The following is a 20,758-nucleotide window of genomic DNA, read 5'->3' on the forward strand; positions in this document are numbered from 1 at the left end:
CCCCCCACACTCTGCTCACCATCCCCCTCCAGCCCTTTGGCCCTGCCGGGTGACCTGCATGAGCTCAGCTTCCCAGCAGCCCTGCGGAGGAGTCAGCCGGGGCAGAGGCTGCCTCTGCCCTCTCACGGCTTGGCAGTGCCAAGGGAGGCGGGGCCGGGGAGGGGCGGGGGAGGGGCAGCCTCCCCGCCACCAGACCTCTGCTCCTGTCCCCCAACTCCGGCGCCCCTGGGGTTTGCTGCAGAGGCCCAGGCTGGGACAGGTGGTGCGGGGCTGGGACACGCCGGTCAGGCCTGTCCCCGTTGCTGCAGCCTTGTTGAGCTGCCATTAACAAGTGGCCGGAGGTTGCCGTGTCTCCATGGAGACCAGACAGTCAGTGCGGCTCCGGGGTGAGGGCCGTGATTAGTGAGTGTCAGCTTTGCCAGCTCTGCTCTTCCCACCGCCCGCTGCTGGGCTCAGAGACAACAGGCCTGGCCCCGGGGGTTGGGGGGGTGGGGAAGCACTCCCAAGCCCAGGCCCAGGTGCTGTGTCTTTGTCTCCCCCAGTGGCTCCTCAATTCCCCCTGCCTTCCCTCCCAATCAATCTTCCACACAGCCCCCAGGGGGGAGCCTTCTAAAACACCAGCTGAATTCTGACCCGGCCTTCCTTAAGAACTTTCCATGGCTCCTCATTCCCTCCAGGCCAAGAGTCAAATTCCTTCTCGCAGCCTTCAAGGCCTTCATTCATTCATTTCTTCATTCGCTCACTCATTCCTGCAACAAATCTGGTTTGGCCCATCTGCTATGTGCCCGAGAGACTGCCAGGTACACACGGGCAGTAAAGCCAGCAAGATCCCTGCCGTCCTGAAACTTCCAATCTAGTGAGGAAGACACACTCTAGACAAAATACAAATCAATAGATACTTGATTACAAGCATGGCAAGGACTGGGAAGAAATGGAGAGGATGTGCGGGCAGAGATTAATGCAGGGGGGCTGGCCTACCTAGGACAGTCAGCGTGACTTCCTGCGAGGGAAGCGATCCACCAGTGGGGACACAGGGAGGAAGAGCTTTCCAGGGAAGAGCCTGGGCCAGCGCCCCAGTCTCTCGCCCTGGCCCACTCCTCTCCCCACCCCCACCCCCATGTTTCCTTTTTTTTTTTTTTTTAAGGTTTTTATTTATTTATTTGAGAGAGAGAGTATGAGTGAGGTGGGGAGGAGCAGAGGGAGAGGGAGAAGCAGACTCCCTGCTGAGCAGGGAGATGAGCAGGGAGCCTGATGCAGGGCTCAATCCCAGGACCCCGGGATTATGACCTGAGCTCAAAGCAGATGTTTATCCCACAGGCGTCCCCCCACCCCCGCTCCACTCCGCCATGTTTCCTGTCTTGGTTAAAGCATCAGGCTTACTCAAGGAAGAGACCTGCAAGTTAGGACCAATTTTGTCTCCCCACCCCTACACCCCCACCTCCACCATGCTCACCTCTCATCAGTCCCATGTCCTGTCAACTCTACCACCTTCCGCTGGTCTTCTCTCTCCTCATTGTTACTTCGGACCCCATCCTTTTCACCCCAATCACACCTGCCCACTAAGGAGTTTATCCATTCACTCGCTAGCTCCTTTGTCACTCTGATCATGCGTTGAGCGCCCCCTATGTGCTGGGCCCGAGGCTGGGCCTTGCAGATGCACCGGTGAGCAGGAAGCACACAGTCCCTGATTCTCGTCCAGGAGACGGGCAAGTCCACAGCAGTAGGAGTAGGAGGACCTAATCTGGGACAGGGGTGCCTAGAAGAGCTTTCCAAGAGAAAGTGGCTAAACGGAGACCTGAGGGAGGGTGAGGAATTTGCTGCAGAAAGAGAAGGGGAAGGTAGCCCACGCGGAGGAAAGAGCACGTGGGCAGGCCACGTGGGCAGGCAGAAGTAAGAGAGTCAGAGTCTCCTGTGCAGGCTGGAGGGGGCCACTGGGGGACTTGAACCCACAGGGGCGCACCCTCAGATCTGCTATCCATTACACTCTATAAGCTTTGGCTAGAATCATCTTTCTACAGTTGGCACAACCATGCCCCTTCCCAGCTCTTAAAATCCGGCTCTGTCCCCAGTCTTTTAAAGTCCAAACCCTGAGGAGCAAGTCATTCGCGGCCCTTGAAACCCTCAAGCCGGCCTCATTTCCTATCGCTTCTCCTGCCGCTCCTCCTGCCGGCAGACTGCTGGGCCACACCCGAACAGGTCATATCCTTTCCTGGCTTTGGGCCTTTGTCCTTGGAGTCCTTGTCCTTTGTCCTTGGAGTGCTCCCCTCCCCGAACGCACTCCCCCACTTCTCCAGGTGAAGTCTTCATGCTTCGGGGACCCAACCCAGATGGGCCTCCTCCCCAAAGCCTCTCCTGACCCCTGTCCCCAGCAAGAGTAAGTTTCTCCTCTATGCCCCGATCACTTCATGACAGAGAGCTAATATTCAGTGGATGCTGTTTCCTCTCTGTTAGGCTTTACAGAAGTATTTCATGCTCACGATATTCTTTAGGAACGTGTCTTATCATCAGCCCCGTTTTACTCATGTGAAACTGGGGCTCAGAAACTTGAAGGGACTAACCTAGTTTCCAAAGTGACAGAGCAGGGACTCAACCCCAGGCGGCTGACTGCTACAGCTCATGTGCTTAATCCCTAGGCCCCCTCACCCTCTAATAAGGTTTTCTAGCAATGTACGTGCCTCCCTGAGCAGACTAGCAGCACGTGGAGGTCAGCGTCCAAGTCCAATTCATCTAGGCTCCCCAGGATCCAGCATATGGCTCTACACATAGGAGCAGGTAAAAATGTGTGTAGAGCGAAGAAAAAATGAGCTAGAAGGCTACTATAGGGTTGCGCTCTGGGCACACAGACAGCTTTCCTTTTCTTTTCTTTCTTTCTTTTTTTTTTTTTTTTAAGATTTATTTATTTATTTTGGAGAGAGAGAGAGAGAGTGCACATTTTGGAGAAAGAGAAAGAGGGACAGAGGGAGAGGAGAGAGAATCTCAAGCAGACTCCCTCCTGAAATCATGACCCAAACCTAAACCAAGAGTCAGACATTCAATCGACTGAGCCACCTGGCACCCCTAAAGACAGCTTTCTGAGGATGGGTTAGACCCCTCCGTCCTGAGTGGGTCTGGTCATCAATTCTGGGACAGACACTGAGCCCAGTCCAGCACCTAGCTCCTGGCCCAAAGCCAATAAGGGTCTGCTGGTGACCTCGAGATTCCCATCTCTTAGGGAACAGCCCCTTTGGAATCAGATGGATCCAGCTCTGAATCTCAGCTCTGTTTTTTTTTTTTAAAGACTTTATTTATTTATTTGACAGAGAGAGACACAGCAAGAGAGGGAACACAAGCAGGGGAGCAGCAGAGAGAGAGGGAGAAGCAGGCTTCCCGCCGAGCGAGGAACCCTATGCAGGGCTCAATCCCAGGATTCTGGCATCATGACCTGAGCCGAAGGCATACGCTTAATGACTGAGCCACCCAGACGCCCCACATATAGCTGTGTTACCCCAAACAAATGGCTTACCTCTCTGAGTCTCAGTTCCTTCATCTTCAAAATGGGCTCAGTAGTGCCACTTTTATTTTAAGATTTCATTTATTTATTTGAGAGAGAGAGAGAGACAGCACAAGGCGGGGAAGGTCAGAGGGAGAAGACAACTCCCCATGGAGCTGGACCCTGATGCGAGACTCGATCCCGCAACTCCGGGATCATGACCTGAGCCGAAGGCAGTTGCTTAACCAACTGAGCCACCCAGGTGCCCCCGTAGTGGCTGCTTTTAAATGTTGGTGGTGAAGATAATGAATGGCAGCCTTTCTTATTATTCCCCATGTGTCTACTACATGCTGTGCTGGGCTTTGTCGTTTATTCTTGAGTAGTGTAACCCTTAAGCCAGGCAACTGGGGAGGTGGGAGCCCCTGCATTTCAGAGCCCACTCTGGCCCTCCTCTGCTGGGCCCTTCCCTGTGGAGCCAGGAGTCAGAGAGGGCAAGAGGCTACACCCACCTCTACCCACTTCTAGACCATCTCTGGGTTCCCAGATCCCATAATCCTTTGAGCTAGCTTCTCAGTGCCTGGATCGGTCTTTGCCGAATCCAAACCTCATTGCCAGTGTAGATTTCCAGGGCTGAGGGGTAACCGAGGGACAGCTGGTTGCTGGGAGTGGGTGAATAGACCTTGAACTTGCTGGGGGTAGAGCATGGATGGAGTGGAGGAGAAGAAGGGCCTCTGGTACACTCTCATTAGGGACAAGCTTGCCCTTACTGATCTTTGCAAATGCCCACAAAGGAAGGAATTCCTGGTGCCGTTGCAGAGAAGAAGAAATCGAGGCTCCGACTGGAGGAACGACTCTAAAGCCTGTTCATTGGCTTGGCCCTGAGGCGGCCATGCTTTAGGTCTCTCATCTCACTTCATCCTCACGACAACCTTCTGATAAAGCAATATTGGCATCCCATGTTACAGATGAGGAAACCGGGGCACGGAAGGATTAGGGGACTTGTCTGAAGTAATGCCGCTCGGAAGTGACAGAGCTGGGGGTTGAATCTTGGCAGTCCAGTTCTTAACATTGAGCTCTGCTATCTTACCATTACCAGAGTTATAACTGGCTTCCTTAACTTGGCTGGCCACCACCCTGCCTCAGTCATCTGTCTGAGGAATGGGTACGGTAAAAATGCCTCTCACATCAAGGCCATAAAGCCAGGAAGAGGCAGAGATGGGATCCAGGCTGAAGGAGGGCCATATGGCAGCTGCTGGGGGAGTGGGGCTTAACTCTGCTCCTCACCCCCCTGCCCTGCAGGCCCAGGATAGCTGAGCAGGGCCCTGGGGGTGGCTCAGAGAGAGGCCCCTCTGGCTTGGGCTCACTACTGTGCCCTCCCTCCCAGCCTGTGGCCAGAGAACACAGAGTTTTCTCAGGGCCAGAGGCAGAGGAGGCAGCCCCCCTCCTTCCTCTCCAAGGCCCAGCTGTGGGGCGGCTGCCCAAGCTCCCACCAGCCCCGCCTCTCCTACTCCCCAGCCAAGTTGCTGCTCTGTGGTCACCTGGACCCAATTTCCTCCTTCCTGCCCCCTCCCATCTCTGGGAAGCGCCCCTGGGCTGCCCTGCCAATTTCCAAAGTCTTCTCCCCCTGGAAGCCTTCTCTGTCCTCCCCCCCACCCCCACCCCCAGGTCTTCTACCCCTACTTGGAACACTCCAGCTCCTCTCCCTTCAGCCCCACACACAGAGAATCATCTGGACCATGAGCCTATTTTCCATTTGGTTCCTGGCTGAACATTGGGTCTCCTTGGCCAGACTGCGAGTTCTCTTCCCCAAGGCAGTTATCACATTGTGTGCTTCCCTTTCCCCCCACAGCGCCAGGTAGGGAGGAGCCCAGAGCCAGAGTGGCCCATACCCTAGATGCTGAACCTTGGTGCTCAGATACCTGAAGCCAGCATCACTGTTAAGCTTTTGAGATCTAAGCACCCCTCCTCTTAGGTGAAGAAAACTTTAAGGTGCAGGCAGGAGAAGGGACTTGCCCAAGGTCACCCAGAGGCCAGGCCAGTACTCTCAAGTGCAGGTTTCTGACACTCGACCTGAAGCAAGTTTCTAATCCTCCCGGGTCCTCATTTTCAGGCAGGGGACCAAAAGAGTTCCCAACGATGTATTATCAGAACCTGGGGCGTTAATTCTGCCTCACATGCCAGATCTGGAAAAGTCCCAAATCCAACCTCCCTCTATCTACCTTCATTTCATAAACAAGCAAACTGAGACCCCAATAGCAGAAGGGACCTCCTCAAGGTCACACCAAGTTGGGGCTAGAGTCAAGACTGGATTCTATGTCAAGTTCTTTGAAGAAAAATTAAGTATCACCAACTAATCCATTGATTCAACAAAGGGGTTGTGTGTGTGTGTGTGTGTGTTTTGAGAGTCTAATAATGCCAGGCTCTATGCCGGTTGCTAAGAATATAAGGGTAAAAAAGACAGTCAGAGCTGGTAGGGATATGAGGGGGCTCCTGGGCAGGAAATGTTCTGCATCTTGATTTGGGTACATGCTACATGGGTGTGTTCAGTTTGTGAAAATTCATTGAGCTGTACATTTTGGTATGTGCACTCTTCTGAATGTATATTTCAAAGAAAAAAAATTTTTTTAAGATTTTATTTATTCATTTGAGACAGATACAGAGAGAAAGAGAGAGAGCACAAGCAACGGGAGAGGCAGAGGGAGAGGGAGAAGCAGACTCTCCGTGGAGCAGGGAGTCTGATGTGGGACTTGACCCAGGACCTGGAGATCATGACCTGAGCTGAAGGCAGACGCCCAACCATCTGAGCCGCCCAGGTGCCCCTAAAAACATTTTTTTTTTTTTAAACAGTCACAAGCATTGAGTTTACAGAGCTACAGTATAGTAGAGGAGGTGAGATGTTAACTAATTACACCAATAATTGATTAATTACAATTGTGACAAGCGCTACAATGAAAGTAGAGGGTGCTAAGTGCCGTGGAATAGCCCTTAGCTCACGTCGGGGTGGTCAGGGAAGGTGTCTCAAAGGAAGTGAGGGATAAGCTGAACTGTACAGAGTGACCAGGTATTTAGAGAACAGGAATAATTCCCAACCCCTACCTTACACCGCCCGAAGATTAATTCAAGATGGGGCGCCTGGCTGGCTCAGCGGTAAAGCGTGCGACTCTTGATCTTGGGGTCGTGAGTTTGAGCCCACATTGGGCGTAGAGCTTACTTAAAAAAATAAGAATTCAAGATGAATCACAAACCTAAATGTGTTAACACTATAAAGCTTCTAGAAGAAGATGTATTGGAATATCTCCATGATCTTGGGATAGGCAAAAATTTCCTAGGGACCAAAAATACTAAACATAAAACAGAATTGTCAGGGGATGGGGAAAAGCATTCAAGACACAGAAAACAATGTGTGAAGGCCCAGAGGAAGGAAGAGGCAAGGTATGTTAGAAAAACTGAGAAAAGGCCAGAAGAAGCAAAGGCAGGGGGAGAGTGAAGTGTGAGAAAATCCAAGAGGAGGTAGGGGTCCAAGCCAGGTCCAGGGTGTTATAAGCTGGGTTAGGAACTAGGAGATTATCCTCACAGTGGTAGGCAGGCAGAGAAGGGTTTTTTAAGTTTCTTTCTTTCTTTTTTCTTTTCTTTGTTTTTTAATTTAAGTCATCTCTACACCCAATATGGGGCTTGAACTCACGACCCCGAGATCAAGCATCCCATGCCCTTTTGACTAAGCCAGCCTGGGCATCCCAAGAGAAGGGTTTTTAGTAGAGGGAGTGGCAGGAGCAACAATTGAAACAACAGTTAGGGATAATATGACCGTCACCTGGGTTTGCAAAATCAAGAATTACCCTCTTTGATGTGCCCAGGACTACAAGATATAGTCTATGTAGAACCACGAATGAAAGGGAACATCCCCCTTTCTCCCTGCTCAGCAACAAGACAAAGCCAGGCTTGGGTTTTGCTTCCTTGCAAATCAAGATGTAGCTTTACAACTTGAAAAGTCACTTAATCCAGGTGCCAGGATGAGGGTGGGTATGGCAGGCGGGGACTTGGGCTGCGAGGCCCTGTCCTGCCAGGCCCAGCCCGGGTCTTAGAGGAGCTGGAGTTTGCCAGCTCCCACCCACGCCCCAGCTCTTGCTATAGCCCCACCCACCTCACCCCCGCTCAGCACCTGGACCTACTCATATCCTCTTCCCTCTTTCCCTTCCTTGGAGGACCAAAGGGTCTCACCAGGAAGAGCCCAGAGGTCAGGAGTTTCCTTCGCCCCCTCCACCTGCCACTCCCTGCCACCAGTATCCCCAGCACCAGGCCCCCGCAGACTCCAGCTGTCTCACCACTCAGGCCTTCTCCCTGCAAGGTGGTCACCAAGCCACGGTGACCCCCTTCAATTCAACCAACATTTACTGAGCACCTGCTGCGTGCTGGGCAGGGCCTTAAGGAAAACGGTATTTATTCCTCCTCTCCAGGAAATCTTGGGGTAATGGGGGAAAGAGAGAGCAAAATTTACAAGGGCTTTATAGAGGAGCAAATGCAAGCAAGTATAGAAAGTGAGACTGACTTCACCTGCGGAACAGAGTGTGAATATCAAGGAAAATTTCCTCTAAGAGGTGACATTTGAGCTGGGTCATAAAGAATAAGTAAAACAGAAAGAAAGAAATGAAAATTAAAAAAAAAAAAAAAAAAGGGGCACCTGGGTGGCTCAGTGGGTTAAAGCCCCTGCTTTCGGCTCAGGTCATGATCCCAGGGTCCTGGGATCGAGCCCCACATCGGGCTCTCTGCTGGGCAGGGAGCCTGCTTCCTCCTCTCTCTCTGCCTGCCTCTCTGCCTACTTGTGATCTCTGTCTGTCAAATGAAATGAATAAAATCTATTAAAAAAATTAAAAAAAAAAAAGAAAGAAAGAAATGCTCTTTGTGACAGTGGAGAGTATAAGAATTATAGTGACCATTGTGGATGTCAGATACTGGGCTCAGCCAATACCTTCTGATGTCAGATACTGGGCTCAGAATACCTTCTGTATTCATTGACTCCTTACAATGACTCTGTGAAGTAGGTATTAGAATAATGCCCATTTTCCAGATGCAGTAACTCAAGGCTTAGAGAGGGGAAGTGATTTGCTTACAGACTCTCACGGCTGTAGTGGCAGAACCAAGACTTGAACCCGGGCCTCTCTGCTTCTGTGCTTTTTTTTTTTTTTTAAGATTTTATTTATTTATTTATTTGACAGAGAGAAAGAGAGAGATCACAAGTAGGCAGAGAGGCAGGCAGAGAGGGGGAAGCAGGCTCCCCGCCGAGCAGAGAGCCTGATGTGGGGCTCAATCCCAGGACCTTGAGATCACTACCCGAAGGCAGAGGTTTAACCCACTGAGCCACCAAGGCACCCCTGCTTCCGTGCTCTTAACATCTACTACATAGAGTGGCTTGAACAGAGGACATGTGGAGGAGGGGGGTAGGAGGGAAAACTGGAGGGGTGGAGGCAGGGCTTGGTGGCAGAAGCCTTGGTGAGGAGTATGGGCTTTATCCAGAGAGCCGTGGGGCCATGGAAGGCTCATTAGTGAAGGAGGGGGTAAAGAGGGACAGCACCCGCACTCAGCTTTTTACACTGAGAGCCCACTTTGAAGGAGGAGAAGTTAGAGATGGAGAAACCTGTAAAGCAGTTGTTACAAAAATCCAAGAAAAGGGGGCCTGGCTGGTTCAGTCAGTAGAGCATGTGCCTCTTGTTCTCTGGGTCATGAGTTCAATCTCCACATTGGGTAGAGAGCTTATTCAAAAAAAATCCAAGAAAGAGATGAGAGTTGAGGGATGGAGAAGAGGAGGTGCACTGAGGAGAAACCAAGCAGAACTTGGGGATGAGATGGAAGGAGTTGTCAGAGATGGCCTCCGGGGCTTCTGGCCCAAGTGTGCCCTCCAGAGGGAAGCCAATAATTGGTCTTTCACAATTTATTGGGCACCCTGTCCCCCAACCATGCCTCAGCTCCACACTTGGCACCTGCAAAACTCACTCCTGGAAGGTGCTTTGTTCTTCTTCAAAATGTATCTTCCTCATCTGTTTGTGTATTCATTCACACTGAGCACCTACTGTATACCGCTGTTCTGGGAGCTGGGGAGGAGCAGGGAACAAGCTCAGCCTGCCTTATTCGAGGGGTAATGGTTACAGCCTGAGGTCTGGATTTGAATCCCGGTTCTGCAACTCTTTGGTTCTCCGTCCTGGACGAACCTCCAGCTGGCTGTGACTTCAGGTAAGTCACCAAACCTCTCATTGTCTCAGGTGGCTCATCCATTAAGACAGGGGAATGGACAATCCCTGCCACAGGGACTCAGTGGGCAGTCCCTGGTAAGGTCCCCGGTACTGGGTAAGCATTGGGTGTCAGCTATTACTTGAGTTCACATTGTAGTGGGGAGACAGATCCAATTACACAATTAATTATTTAATTATAACAGTGATAAATACCCTGAAGGAGCAGTGCTGTCTGGAGGTGAGGGAAGGCTCCCCAGAGCGAGGGACGGTCCTGCTGAGCCGAGCTGAGTGAGTTGGGGCTGGCCAGGTGAAGCTTGAGGAAGGGGGGGTTCGGGTGAGGCAGAGGGCTGTCTGAGTAGGCAGACCCTCAGGCAGAAGGAGGCGCCGAGAGAGGTCTGTATTTCTGTAACTTTACCTCTTTGGAGACCCCACATAATGTTGAGAAGTAGGTCAGGCAAATCCTTGGCTCCCATTTTCTAGAAAGGACACTATGGCCCAGAGAGGGACGGCGTCTTAGCTGGTCTGTAACCAAGCCTCTGGGTCGATGCTCTGCCCCCACTGATCCAGGGAGCTGGAGGGGATCAGCCTGAGAAGAGGCCTTTGTCCCCGAGCCCACTGGGGTGGGAGCGGCAGGAGCGGAGGCTGCAGCTGGCCACCAGCGGCTGTGGCGGCCAGAGCTGCATTCCTTCCCCTGCCAGCAGAGCAAGTCCAGGCTCATGGCAGGGGCCTGGAACGTTCTTTTTTGTCTTAAAAAAAAAAAAAAAAAAAAGGAGAGAGAGACAGAGACAGAGATAGAGAGAAAGAAGGAAAAGAAAAGCACTTTAGTCAACATTAAGTCTTGACTTCAAAGGACACAGCTTCCAACTGTCTCCCCTAACCCTGGGTCTCTCCCACTCCCTGGGGTAAGGCCCCAGGCAGCCAAGTTTCTGGGAAAGGGAATGCGAACTGGACTTGGAGCCCAAAGACTTTGTGGTGAGCCCTGGCTCAGCCTCCAACTTGCTGTGTGACCTCCGGTAGGTCAACAGCCCTCTCTGGGCTTGAGGGTCCCCAGCCAAACAGGGAAGGGAGGGTTGGATGACATCAGGTGGGGTGGGGAGTCCAGGAACCGGCTCCAGCCAGCTGCAGCAGCTTTGCTGCCCTTCAAGTCTGAGGCACTGGGGCCTCGGGGGTCCGGAAGCTGGGGACAGGCAGCCTTTCATCTCTGCTGGCCCAGGGTCGCTGCAGGTTGGCAGGCCCCACATCCCGAGATCGCGTTTCAGGCTGGAAGGGGCCTTCCTGTGACCTCAGCCGGCCAGCCCTGCCCCTGCCCCCCTCCTCCCCGTTCTCACCAGAGGGAAGCAGGCAGCATCCCGCCCAAGGTCACCGACCAGCAAGTGGCTGTCCTTCGGCCTGCCCTTCCCTCCCACCCGAGCCAGCACCCCCTCACCCCCCCCCACCGCCTCCCACAGTAAAGCCCCAGGTCTCCTGGGCCATTAGGAATCTGCCAGGCGAGGCGTGGTCTTCTTCCTCTCTCTTGTTTCTTGGCTTGTTTTCCCGGTTCTCCAACAGCCGCCTCCTGCAAAAGCCTCCGGGTGCGTGTACAGGAACATTTTTCTTTAAAAAAAAAAAAAAGAAAGAAAGAAAGAGAGAGAGAGAAAGAGAGAGAGAGAGAAATGCAGCTACAGTTTGGGTAAAAAAGCAACCAACTCCTTAATCCTTCCCTGTAACCTCTGGCTCCTCAGCCCGGTTGGCTCCAGCCGCTGGGAGGGAAGGCCCTGCTGGGCAGAGGCCGGGGCCTTTCCCTCCAGCCCTCCTCACCCGCCTCTGCTCTCCTTCAGGGTTGGGTCTGACTTCTGGAGCCACGAGGAGCCAAGCTGCAGGGTTTGGCAGGCCTGGGAAAGCACGGGGGGCTGAAGGGCTTGGCTGGGCCTTTTGCCCCTCTGCCTACTTGGCCGCCTTCTTGGGAGGTTACAAGACGAGGATTTTACACCCCTCGCCCATTGCCTCTGCCCCCGTTTTCATTCCTTTATTCTCCTATCTTAGGAACCTCTGGCCTCTTCATAGCAAAGAGCCTGAATGGCATCTCCCACCTCAGGGCCTCACTGTCCGGCACTGGGCTTGGCTCTCTCTCTGCAGGGCCTTCCATGCTCCAAGCCTTTGTCCAGCCAGACCCACTGTCCGGTGGCCATCAGTGTCCCTGCCCGCCAAGCCCTTAATTATCTGCTGCAGCCCCAGCACCTGGGTCAGTGCTTGAAGCCTAGTAGGTACACGGGGTCTCTGGACTGAATGGATTCAAACCGGAAATAGGTCTCTAGAAATATTCAGAGTGAGCTCTTGCAGAAGGGACCCTGGATTATGGTGTATCCCAGTAAAAGCCCTTTCGTGCCTCCCCGGCTCCCTGAAAATCCAGACCAATTCTCTATTGCCACCTCTTCCCACTTGCCAGCTCTCATCAAAGGATTTCCTTTTTCCCCAAAGTGCCATCTTTCCTCTTGCCTCTGGGCCTTTGCCTGTGAAATTCCCTCTGCTTTCCACACCCCTCTCCACCTCTCACCTGGATGACTCCCTCTGGCCTATCACCCTGTCTGATTACCCAATCAGTAGACCGAGCACGTGTTTAGGGCACTAGCAAAGCAGAGACACATAAAAAAATATACATATATGTATATATACATATATATACATATACATATATATATATACATATATACATATATGTAAAAAAATATACATATATTATTTTTAAAAAATATTATTTTATTTATTGACTTATGGGGGGGTATGAGGTGGGAGGGGCAGGAGGCGAGCAGACTCCTCGCTGAGCAGGGTGCCTGCCCCTTGCTGTGTGAAGCCTGATAGATCTGGGGACCCTGAGATCATGACCTGAGCCGAAGGCAGATGGTTAATCCACTGAGCCATCCAGGCGCCCCCAAATATTATTTTTTTTAATTTATTTATTTTTTAAAGATTTTATTTATTTATTTGACAGAGAGAGATCACAAGAAGGCAGAGAGGCAGGCAGAGAGAGAGGAAGGGAAGCAGGCTCCCTGCCGAGCAGAGAGCCCGATGCGGGACTCGATCCCAGGACCCTGAGATCATGACCTGAGCCGAAGGCAGCGGCTCAACCCACTGAGCCACCCAGGTGCCCCTTATTTATTTATTTTTTTTAACTAATTTGATGTTCAGGGTGCCTGGGTGGCTCAGTGGGTTAGGGCCTCTGCCTTCGGCTCAGGTCATGATCCCGGGGTTCTGGGATCGAGCCCCACATCCATCCCGGCTCTCTGCTCAGCAAGGAGCCTGCTTCCTCCTCTCTCTCTGCCTGCTTCTCTGCCTACTTGTGATCTCTGTCTGTCAAATAAATAAATAAAATCTTAAAAAAAAACTAATTTGATGTTTGATAATTAAAAAAAATTAAAGAGCACTCATGGGAAAAAATAGAACTTTATTGGGGTTTCTTACTCTTATTTTATAGTCAAAACTGTTTTTTTTAATTTTTTTTTTTAGAGATTTTATTTATTTAATTTGACAGAGATCACGAGTACGCAGAGAGAGAGGGGAAAGCAGGCTCCCCACTGAGATGATTCGGGGCTTGATCCCAGAACCCTGGCATCATGACCTGAGCTGAAGGCAGAGGCTTTAACCCACTGAGCCACCCAGGCGCCCGGCCAGCACTGTTTTTGTGGCTGGGTGGCAGTAGGTAACATCATGGGGCTCTGCTCTTTGAGTCTTAGCCTGGACATCAGCACCTCTCCAGGAAGCCTTCACTGACCCCATGACAAGTTTAGTTCTCTTTTAGGTAGTCTTAAAGCCCCTCTGGGTTTTTCTTTAATACCGATATCTTTGCTTTACTTGTGGCTTTCTGCCCCCCCCCCCCCCGCCCCCCGCCCCACACCAAGTCTGGAAGCATCTTCAGGGCCCAATTACTCTCTCTCCACCTCTATACCTGCAGCATATACAGTACAGGGTCTGGCACAGAACTGACCCAAAATATATTACTCTCTAACCTTTATTTATCCTAGTCCCCTTTGCAGGGTCTGCACTACACATCATATTCTTTTTTTTCTTTTTTTAAAGATTTTACTTATTTGACAGAGAGAGAGAGCACAAGCAGGCAGAGAGGCAGACAGAGAGAGAGAAAGGGAAGCAGACTCCCTGCTGAGCAGAGAGCCCGATGAGGGGCTTGATCCCAGGACCCTGAGATCATGACCTGAGCCGAGGGCGGAGGCTTTAACCCACTGAGCCACCCAGGCGCCCCAATAAATAAAATCTTTAAAAGAAAAAAAAAAAAAAAGAACCGTATCTGAGGAACTCCTACTCACCCTTCAAGGCCCCACCCAAATGACCCCTCCTCTATGAACCTGCTCAATCCTTCAGCTGTGTTAGGTTGAGGGTTTTGTGAGCTTACAGCTCCTGCTGCAATTGGTGTCTCCCTCTTTTATGGTAATTTTTATGTATGTAGGGGCACTTCAGTGGCTCAGTTGGTTAAGCCTCTGCCTTTAGCTCAGGTCACAATCCCAGGGTTCTGGGATAGAGTCCCACATTGGGCTCCTTGCTCGGCGGGGAGCCTGTTTTTCCTCTGCCACTCACCCTGCCTGTGCTCTCTCTCTCTCAAATAAATAAAAAAAATTTTTTTTAAACATTTTATTTATTTATTTGACAGACAGAGATCACAAGCAGGCAGAGAGGCAGGCAGAGAGGAGAAAGCAGGCTCCCCTTGGAGCAGAGAGCCCGATGTGGGGCTCGATCCCAGGACCCCGAGATCATGACCAGAGCTGAAGGCAGAGGCTTAACCCACTGAGCCACCCAGGCGCCCCCAATTTTTTTTTTAAAGATTTTATTTATTTATTGACACAGAGAGAGAGAGAGAGAGATCACAAGTAGGCAGAGAGAAAGGCAGAGAGAGAGGGGAAGCAGGCTCACTGCTGAGCAGAGAGCCCGATGCAGGACTCGATCCCAGAACCCTGAGATCATGACCTGAGCTGAAGGCAGAGGCTTAACCCACTGAGCCACCCAGGCACCCCTCAAATAAATAAATTTTTAAAAATCTTTTTTTTTTAAAGATTTTATTTAATTATTTGACGGAGAGAGAGACAGCGAGAGCAAGAACACAAGCAGGGGGAGTGGGAGAAAAAAGCAGACTTCTCACCAAGCAGGGAGCTCGAAGTAGGGCTCGATCCCAGGACCCTGGGATCATGACCTGAGCCAAAGGCAGATAGACGTCTAATGACTGAGCCACTCAGGCACCCCTAAACTTAAAAAAACTTGAAACAAATATTTTTTTAATGTATGTATTTTCTTCCCCACCAGATTGGGAGCTGCTGAAAAACAGAGACTCGGTGGATGGATCACTGGTCCCTAGAGCCCTGGGTTGGCCTGGCCAGAGGAGAGAGCAATGTATGCTCTTTAAAGAAACAACCTGGAGGATGTCATGACGGAGGAAAAATTCAGGCAAGATTTTGAATGTGGGGGAAGAATAACATGTACTCACTGAGGGCACAGAGTCAGCGCCAATAAGAACAAATCAAACAAAACAAAAAAAAGCAACAATACCCGTGACAGCCAGTACTGAGCGCACCATAATGTGGTGGGCAGAACGGAGATGAAGCTCTGCCTCTCACTGGCTGTGTGACCTTGGACAAGGTAGATCATCTCTCTGTGCCTCAGTTTCATCATCTGTCAAAAGGGGAGATTAAGGGTACCTACCTTATCGGGAATTCAATGGGCGAGTATCTGTAAGGTGCTGAGAGCTGGGCCGGGCCCGCATGGTGCTTGTGAGTTTGCCCCATGGCTTAGCACCTTGGCTGTGCCAGGCATTTTCATCTGGCACCCCACTTAGCCCTCACAGCCGCCTGAGAGGCAGGGCTGTTTGTCCTTTTACTGAGAAATGAGGTGTGTGGGGGCCAAAGGTTCTTGCTAAGGCCAGGCCAGTCACTGGGTAAGGGACAGGAATGGGATTTGAACCCATGTCTCCCTGGCCTGCCGCCCACCCATTTTCCTTGACTGTGGCACCTGCCTGCAGGAGGAGGGGGAGGAAGAGAAGATGGCACAGTGGGAAGGCAGGGAGGCTTCCCTGAGCAGGGGGCCTCCGGAGCAGAGCGGCAGGCATTTTTTTTTTCTAGAGCTTTCATTTCCATCTGCCTCTTCTGAGCAGGTGAAAAACCCCACAGAGGGCCCTTCATGGAGTCCTCCCCCTTTTCCTCCCCGTCCTGATGCTGCTTCATCCCCCCACGCTGGGAAGGGGGGGAGGTCAGGCATGCAGCGTGGGAGATGTAGGGGAGTGGAGTGAGGAGGGGGGGAGCATCATTCCAGATCCCTTTCCTTCAGCAACCCCCCCTCTCCCCATCACAAGCGCTCCGGGAGGAGAGAGCATTCCAGGTGGAAGGAATGGCAAATGCAAAGGCTGTGGATTAAGGACGTGGAGGCGGGGAAAGCCTGTGAGCTTGGCTGGAACTGAGGTTCAGGGCCCCCTGGGATTGCTCAGTGGAGAAGAACTTGTTTGACGAGAAGGAGAGAGAGAGAGAGAGAGATGCAGTGGACCCAGCAAGAGCTGATGATGCTAGAGGTAGGGAAGTGGCTGCAGACTGTCCTGGGCTCTGAACACACTGGTCTCCATCTTCTTCCCCTCAACCAGGGGTGGTGAAGAGGGGTCACTGTGATTCTTCATGGTCCTTGTGATTTGTTTCTTCCCTTAACACACTGGGTTCTGCCAGCTCTGTACCAGGAATTGGTTCATGGCTTTTTATGCATTCCCTCAGTGTTTTTCGCCCCAGCTGTACAATTGGTATTATTCACTCCATTTTATGGATGAGAAAACTGAGGCTCAGCCAGGTTTTATAACTTGCTCAAGGTCACACAAGGTGTAACAGGCAGATCCTGGACTCAAACCCAGGACTTTTTCTAGAGACGGCAATTTTGCCAGCTGTACTGGTTTAGGCTGCTTTCCCTGGGGTGTTTGCCATCTCCATAGCAACAATGAGAGGCCTGCCTGTGCTGACAGCACTTCATAGTTTACGCAGGCCTTATTCTTTCTGCTCCTCACAACAGCCCTGTAAGCAAGCTGCTATCATCCCTATTTCATAGATAAGGAAACTGAGGCTCAGACAGGGGGTGTGACTTGGCCAAGACTGTTGGGACTCAGACTCTAAATGACTTTTTGCTTTCCCTTGCAGTGGAAGAGGGTCTGTTACCTGCTCTAAGCTGCCTCAGAGGGCAGGGAACAAACAGGCAGGGATTACTTTTCAAACCTGGTGGGAAAGGAACAGGTTTGGCCTTCAGAGCCTGGGACTTGGCTACTGGCAGTGGATAATGTCATCCCTGCGGGCCGGTAGAGGAGGGAGGGCTTACCCTCAAGCGCAGTTAAGTCTATTCATGTTCAGAGGCTGGGTTCGAATTCCAGCTGTGCCGCCTGCAGACTGGGTGGCCTTGGGCAAGTCATTTAACCTCTTAGTGCTTCTTTTGTCTCATTTGTAAAATGACGGTAATGACAGGACCTCACTCATAGGGCTACTAGGAGGATTTATGAGTTAATGCATGGACAGCACTTAGCATGTGTTTGACACATAGGAAATGTTCTGTGTTAGTGCTTATTAATATGATTCCTCAAGTGTTCAGTACCATCCCCTCAGAAAGCAACTTGTCTATGTCCGTTGCCTAAAAGGAGAAACTATGGCTCTTGTTGTCAGACAATCTTCAAGCAAAAGCTCCAAAATCTTACCTAGGACAGGTGGTAATGCTGGTATCGACAAAAATAATTATTATTAAATTACTAATAGAGTTAATGACAATATTATTAAAGTTAATATTTAACAGCTGCTTACTATGTGCCAATCACTGTGGCTTTGCATTTATTTATTTTTTTAAAGTTTGTTTGATTGTTTAAAGATTTTATTTATTAATGAGAGAGAGAGACAGCATGAGGAGAGGGGTCAGCAGGAGAAGCAGACTCCCTGCTGAGCAGGGAGCCTGATATGGGACTCGATCCCGGGACTCCAGGATCATGACCTGAGCCAAAGGCAGTTGCTTAACCAACTGAGCCACCCAGGCGCCCCAGTGCTTTTCATTTATTATCTCATTTAACTTTCACAGTTCCGGGAGATTAAAAACAATTATGATTCCCATTTTACGGATAAGGAAACTGAGGCTCACAGAGGCAAAGTCACTTGCTCAAGGTCACACTGCTAGAAAGTGCTATAGTTATGATTTGAACCCAGGCTTGCCTGGCTCGCAAAGTCTCGCAAAACAATTAAGGTCAGATGACAACTTGCCCAGTGTATGGATGCTTCCATCAGCTCTCTCCTAAACTTATCTGATGGATCTGCTGCCTCGGGCTCACCTCCCTTCATGCTGGGAAGAATGAGCACCTTTTATGGAGGGCCTTCTGTGTGCCGGGACACTTTAGACACATTCCGCATTGAGTCCTCACTGCCCCCCATGACACTTTATCATTATCCCCATTTCTTAGAAAAGGAGATGAGGCACAGAGAGGTGTGGTGACTGGACAAGGTCACACAGTCTGAAGTGAGATGGCAGAGCCAGGATGCAAACCCTGGGTTGGCCTCAAAGCTTGTATTCAAGGCCTACCAGAAAAGTACACAGACCCTTGGAAATGAGCCTCATTTCAAAGTCAGGTTCCCTCACCTCTAACACCTCATTTGCTTAGGCCCCTGCATGAGCTCTGTCCTCCCTTCCCATTGCCACCTATTCCAACTGGCCTGGATGCCTTTTCTTGGCCTGCAATCCTTCTCCCAAAGAGCAGCTGCCTGGTTCAGCCCCATTCACCAACTCACCCCGAGATATCACCTCTACAGGAAGCCTCTTCTGGCCCCACCCCATTCCAACATGCACTCTCATAAACACCTTGTACTTTGCCTTCTCGTTCCTTACCAGTTTCTAACTCTATTTTGATTCATCTGGTCATTTGTTTTATGACTTACTTCCTCACTAAACTCTAAGCTCCATGAGGGTCTGTCTTTTTTGCCCACCATTGTAGCTGTACCACTGGCAGGCTGCCTATTCATAGTCAGTGCTTAATAACTTTTTTTAAAAGATTTTATTATTTATTTGACAGAGATCACAAGTAGGCAGAGAGGCAGGCAGAGAGAGAGGGGTAAGCAGGTTCCCCGCTGAGCAGAGAGCCTGATGCGGGGCTAAATCCCAGGACCCTGAGATTATGACCAGAGTTGAAGGCAGAGGCTTAACCCACTGAGCCACCCAGGCACCCCAATTTTTTTTTTTAAAGTAAACCCTACACCCAACATAGGTCTCGAACTCACTGACTCTAAAATCAAGAGTCATATGCTCTACCGACTGAGCCAGCCAGGCACCCCGGTACTTAGTAATTTTTTTACTAAATAGATGAATCCATGAATGAATAGATAAATACCAGGTACTTTTTACACATGACTCATTAATTTCACAATTAACTCACTGAATCCTCACAACTGCCCTGCTGTCCCCATCTTATTTTTAATTTTTAATTTTTTTTAGCAGCGATGTGGATATACATATTTTTTTGCACTGATGTGGATATATATATATATATACATATATATATATATATGAAAATTTTTTAAGATTTTATTTCTTCATTTGACACAGAGAGAGGGAGAACAAGCGGGGGGGGGGGGTGCCTCAGGCAGAGGGAGGAGGACAAGCAGGCTCCCTGCTGAGCAAGGAGCCCTATGCAGGACTTGATCCCAGAACCCCCAGATCATGACCTGAGCTGAAGGCAGATGCCTAACCGATTGAGCCACCCAGACGCCCTGTTGTCCCCATTTTAGAGAAGACATAAGTGAGGCTCAAAAAGCTATAAAGTGGTGGAGCTTGGATTCAATTTCAGGTCAGGCTAACCCGAAGCCACTGACTTCTGCACAGCACCTGCTGCCTCCCAGCACCCATTGGCCACAGTCATGATTTAAATAGTCATTGGTTGTCAGACCATATGTCCCAATTTGAGCCTGGAGGTCACTGACTCAGCCAGCACTGAGGCTTTTTCAGCACCATGCACTTGGTGGTCTCTGCCATTCTAAAGACTTAGACGGCTCCCCCTCCCCCTCCCATATTGGCCTCCTTCCTTTACAGAGAGGGAAAAGGACTAGGAATTACAGCCAAGGCAGCCCTTCTGGGAAAAACAATCCTGTAATGAAAAGAGCCCTGTTCTGAGAGCAAAGAGACCTGGATTTAAGTCTTGGCATGGAGGCTGCCCTGCTGAGGGCCAATGCCACTCACCATTGAGTGACAGTGGTGTCACTGCCCCTGTGTCCTTGTTTGGGATTCTGTCTGGGTTGCTGACCCACCTGTCATCCCCTACTCACCTCCTGATTCCTAGGACCCTAGAAACAGCTGGGGCCTAGGGTGACTGGAGAGAGGGGAACTGTACTGGCACTCTCACGACACTCCCCAGAATGCTAAAGGATTGGTGGAAGAATGTCTTTCTCAGGGGTCACCAGGCCTGGGAGGAGAAATACAGAAATGGAAGACAAAAGATACAAGTTTGAGTCCTGGGGTTGTTTCAAATTCCCTGGGTGACCCAGGGTAAGTCATGGAGTTTTCAGTTTTCTCTCCTGCAAAATGAAGACAACATCCGCCTTACAGAGTTGCTCAAAAGAACTAAATGAGAGATATTCGCTAACTTGTGAATTTGTCAAATGGTATCCAGCTGCAGCCTTTTATAATCAACAAGATGCACATATACCCAACTCAGGCATGTAGCTTCAAAACGCCAGGACATGAGGCCGACATGATTACTCCTATTTTGCAGAAGGACAAACTGAGACCCAGATAAGTTCAGGAAGTCGTCTGAGGTCGCAGAATGAGGTGACGCCTGACCAGGGTCTTGCTCACCTGACCCCGGCCTTTCAGAATCAGCTCCCAGTCCCAGGACCCCAGACCTCGCCCCGGAAGACTCGTTTAGCAGCGGGCCAGAGCCAATGACTCACTCTCCCCACCCTACTTTCGGTCCGGCCTGAGACCCGGGCAAAACTATCTGCAACTTGAGGGGTATCCGCAGAAAGTTCATGGGTTTGCCCCCTTCCTTCCACCAAAAACCCCAGTTGTTTGAACTCTAACAAGTGAAATCCATATTTAA

At 50.6% G+C, this 20,758-nt stretch overlaps 1 long non-coding RNA gene across 1 annotated transcript; it reads right to left on the reverse strand.

Annotated features, from left to right (window-relative positions):
- Positions 1–8,774: 8,774 nt before the first annotated feature.
- LOC125098996 (uncharacterized) lies at positions 8,775–20,595 on the reverse strand. The gene is made up of 3 exons (XR_007127000.1): positions 20,515–20,595; positions 19,986–20,122; positions 8,775–11,286 (listed from the first exon to the last, which is right to left on the reverse strand). It is a non-coding gene; the product is annotated as an uncharacterized LOC125098996 (long non-coding RNA).
- Positions 20,596–20,758: the final 163 nt, after the last annotated feature.

This window comes from Lutra lutra, chromosome 4 (genome assembly GCF_902655055.1).
Source record: "Lutra lutra chromosome 4, mLutLut1.2, whole genome shotgun sequence".
In the NCBI taxonomy this organism is placed as follows: domain Eukaryota; kingdom Metazoa; phylum Chordata; class Mammalia; order Carnivora; family Mustelidae; genus Lutra; species Lutra lutra.